The following is a 5,000-nucleotide window of genomic DNA, read 5'->3' on the forward strand; positions in this document are numbered from 1 at the left end:
ATGTATTTTAAATGTTTTTTTCTTTCATGCATTTGTTTTTAACGCAATTATAAGATTCCTTTTTGTTGCTTTGTATATCCCTCCCTCACTGTACAACCCCTGCTTTCACTCTATTTGATACCGGCACAATTTGTGGAGAGGAAGCGGAAAAACAAGTCGTTTAAATAAGGATACAGCTGGACTTGTTGCAACAATGAGAAGTACAAGTTGTCTTGTTGAAAATGAGCTTTACAACTTGGGGGGGGGGGAGGACCGGGTGCTAGGGTAGGGAGTATGGGAAGGAATGGGAAGGGTAAACAAAGGAGGAGGCTACAATGCTTGATAAGAAATGTACTCCCTATCATGACCATGTAATTGTAACTCCTCTGTACAGTATTTTCACCATAAAAAAATAAAAAAATAAAAACATATATTAGAAGAGAAAAAAATACATTATGTCTTGCACATCTCATTGTCATAATGGGACATTCTTAAAATGTCATTATTTTTCATTCTTTTACTATGTGTTATAAATTTAGGCCAGGTGGTAGAAAAGGTTGTGGAAAACAATACTAAGTCCAGTAAGGCTCACATTCCAATCACATCACTAAGGAAGTACATTGTTAAGATCCGCGGGAATCATAGGGCTGTTACATGTGACATTATTATGTAAAACACTATTAACCGTCATCTCTGACATCCATAACATTCTGCTTCCATTTCCAAGGTATAGAGCCAAATATCATAGCCTTTTTATTCATAGGGTGTTTTGCCTAGGAAGGAAGAAGGAGGATGTGGAAGGTGATGTTGGAAAAATATGTATATTGACTCCCTTTCCACATTTTTAAAGTGCTACTGATGAACTCCTTCTTACATCTAATTGATTATACTGTCTGTAGAAGATTAAGATAAATGAAGACATTTGTTCTGGTGGATAGCCACATTCATTTAAAAAATCCATTTCTGGAAAGAAAGATACTAGATAAGTAAGTATAAATTATTGTCTATAAAATGGTTTCTTTCCCTTGAACAAAAGGTAATATTGAAATGATTACTCCAGCTTTCTTTGAGATTTTTTTTTATTGTGAGAATACCGTACAGAGGAGTTACAATTACATGGGAAAGATAACCAGTACATTTCTCATCAAGCTGTCTCAGTATCAAAATGTTCTCTAATTCCTGTAACATCCAAGAATAAAAGACATGATTTGAAGATCTCAGTAGTTTTAGAAACAAAGATACATAACAGCTTCTTTCCTGCAGAGACAAGTGATAGCAAGTATGATTAACTGTATTATAGTACTCTTTTACCTCTTTATCTCAAATGTTGCATATCTTGGCATATTACTCTATGTCCTGAATCAGCTTCCTGTAGGTGAGATTTACCTCTACTCTGCAATGTCAAGATGGGTCATGTGACTTACTTCAGCTTACAAAATTAAACCAGAAGTAGTGAAAGGCTGTTTCTGGGGGAAGATTTCTATCTCATTGTGTCTGTCTAACAGCTGACCTGTTTTTCCTTAGCTATAAAAATAGAATATTTCCAGAGGGAATCTTCATTCAACTTATATACTAGAAGAATAAAGCATGTGAAATTGAGGCAAAACTCAAATACAGCCTCATACATATAATACAGGCAGACTTAAGCTAATATTAGAATATGATATTGAGATGTTAGTTTCTTACCATTCTTGTATACCTTTATGATAGTTGACTACAGCACACCAGCATTGAATAAAAACTAAACAAGTACTAAAGAAACAGGTAACATTTCCTGTTTGATGCTATTATATTTTTTCATAAATATGCATTCTCCATGTGATCACTTGTAGGGTTATCTTTTTCTATAGATATCTTTTTTCTATTGGTTATCTTTTTCTTTTTTTTCATTTTTAAATTGTATTTATTGTAAGGATGCTGTACAGTTACAAGAGTAAGAAAATGAGTACATAACTTGTTGAACATTGTTACCCCTTCCCTTGTTGTTCTCCCACTATCCATTCCCTCTGCGACCTCCCACACTCCTCCTCTTACCCGAAGTTGTGAAGTTCATTTCTAATATACGGTCTTGTAGTTATTGTTGTTGCAATGGGTCATCCTGTGTGCTTGTCTCAGTGTTTTGTATTCCCCTTCCCCTACACAAATTACACAAATAGATATACAAGATGCAGGGTACCAAAATCAAGTACAGTGACAAGAGGGGATATACTATAGGGGAAAGGACGTACAAAGGAAACAACAACACAAAAAAACACACAGTACATTTGAAACAACAACAAAAAGGAAAGGCCTCTTGAGTCCATATCTTGGGGTTCATTTCACTTGGCATCATTTTTTTTTGTTCATATGTACATAGCTTTTGAGCTTTTTCTGCTTGTCGGAAAAATTATCCTAGACATATACTAGTTGCAAATTAAGGAAATCATGGAACCTATATTATTTGGGTCTGACTTACTTAACATAATATTATTTTTTTCCAAAACTTTTCATTTCCTAACAAATAGGGCAGTGACATTCTTTCTTATGGAAGCATAGAATTCCATTTTATACATATTATATATATATATATATATATATATATATACATGAATAATGTATACTTTTTTGTTTTTTGTTTTTTTAATTTAATTTAATTTTATTTGTGAACATACTGTACAGAGGGGTTACAATTACAAGGGCAGGATAATGCATATATTTCTTACCAAGCATTGCAGCCTCCTCCTTTGTTTACACTTCACCTCCCTTCCCAGCCTCCCCCCTCCCCTCCACTCAATCAAACCCCCCTCCCCCCCTACACCAACATTGTAAACCTGATTTTGACATGACATTTTGTACTCATTGTTGGAACAGGTCCAGCTGAATCCTTAAATGACTTGTTTGTCCCCATCTCCTCCACACGTTATACTGACATCAAATATAGTGAAAGCGGGGGTTACACTGTGGGGGAGGGACATACAAAGCAACAAGGAAATAATCTTATAAATGCATTAGAAACACATGCATGAAAGAAATGAAAACATTAAAATACATATTTAAGGGTTCATTTTCCTAACATCACATTATCTGACCTTTTCCTTTTGACTCATACCTATACTAGATATTGCAAATAAGGGAAACCATGGGACCTATGTTTTTTGGGCCAGGCTTACTTCACTTAATAACATTTTTTCCAAACCTTTCCATTTCCTAACAAATGGGGAAATGTCATTATTTCTGATGGAGGCATAGAATTCCATTGTGTATATATACCACATTTTCTTGATCCATTCATCTACTGAGGGGCATCTGGGTTGGTTCCATATCTTAGCTATGGTAAATAATGCTGCAATAAACATAGTTGTGCTGGTAGCTTTAGTGTGGTCTTGTTTGTAAACATTTGGTTAAATGCCCAAAAGTGGGATTGCTGGATCATAAGGGAGATATATGTGAAGTCTTTTGAGGAACCTCCATACTGCTTTCCAAAGTGGTTGAACAAGTTTACATTCCCACCAACAATGAAGTAAGGTTCCTTTCTGTCCAAATCCCCTCCAGCATCTGTTGTTGTTAGAGTTCTTGATTTTTGCTGTTCTAACTGGAGTGAGGTGATATCTCAATGTTGTTTTGATTTGCATTTATTTTATGGCTAGGGATGTTGAACATTTCTTCATGTGTCTATTGGCCATCCTTCTTTCTTCTTCAGATACGTTTCTCTTTAAGTCTTTCGCCCACTTATTTATTGGGCAGTTGTTTCTTTCAGGATTTGTTGTTGGGTGGTTTAATTTTTTGAGGTCCAAGTATATTTTAGATATGAGACCCTTGTCCGTTGTATGGCTAGTAAAGATCTTCTCCCAATCCGTGGGCTTTCTATTGATCTTGGTAGCTATGTCATTTGCCCTGCAGAAGCTCTGCAACCGTTTGCAATCCCATTTGTCCAACCTTTCTTTGATTTGTTGTGCTTCCAGGTCTCTATTCAGAAAATTTTGGCCTGAGCCAAGGAGACCTATGGTTTCTTCTATTCCATCCTGTAATGTTTTCAGAGTGTCTGCTTTGAGTTCCAGGTCTTTGATCCATTTGGAGTTGACTCTGGTGCAGGGTGATATATAAGGATCTAGCTATAGTTTTCTACATGTTGTTAACCAATTTTGCCAGCACCATTTACTGAAGAGGCTGTCTTTCTTCCATTCTATTGTTTTAGCTTCCTTATCGAAGATTAGATGGCTATAGGTCTGTAGGTTAGTTTCTGGGTTTTCAATTCTATTCCATTGGTCCTGAGGTCTGTTCTTATGGCAATACCAAGCTGTTTTGATTACTATGGCTTTATAGTAGAGTTTGAAATTTGGTATTGATATTCCTCCAGCAGTGTTCTTTCCTTTGAGGAGCGTTTTTGCTATTCGGGGTCTTTTATTGTTCCATATGAATTTTTGGATTGCCTCTTCTATTTCCTTGAAGAATGAGGGTGGAATTTTGATAGGTATCGCGTTGAATTTGTAGATAGCCTTGGGAAGTATTGCCATTTTCACGATGTTAATTTTGCCAATCCAGGAGGATGGGAGGTTTTGCCATTTTTTAAGTTCTGTGTTGATTTCCTTTTTCAAGATTTTAAAGATTTCATCGTAGAGGTCCTTCACTTCTTTAGATAATTCCAAGGTATTTTATTTTTTGTGGGGCTATTACAAATGGAGTTGCTTTCCTAATTTCAGCCACACTTTTCTCATTGTTGGCATACAGAAAAGTCATTGATTTTGGGCGGTTAATTTTATAACCTGCTACTTTGCCAAAGTTTTGAATCAGCTTGAGTAATTTTGGACTGGAGTCTATGGGATTCTTTAAATACAAGATCATGTCATCTGCAAAGAGGGAGAGTTTTATATCTTCTTTCCCTATTTGGATCTCCTTTATGTCTGCATCTGGTCTTATTGCTGTAGCTAAGCATTCTAATACTAGATTGAAGAGAAGTGGAGAGAGTGGGCATCCTTGTCTTGTTACTGAGTTAAGAGGAAATGGCTTTAGTTTTTCACCATTGAGTATAATGCTGGCTGTAG

This window comes from Dipodomys merriami, unplaced genomic scaffold (assembly GCF_024711535.1).
Source record: "Dipodomys merriami isolate MVZ:Mamm:240054 unplaced genomic scaffold, mDipMer1.0.p SCAF_394, whole genome shotgun sequence".
NCBI lineage: Eukaryota > Metazoa > Chordata > Mammalia > Rodentia > Heteromyidae > Dipodomys > Dipodomys merriami.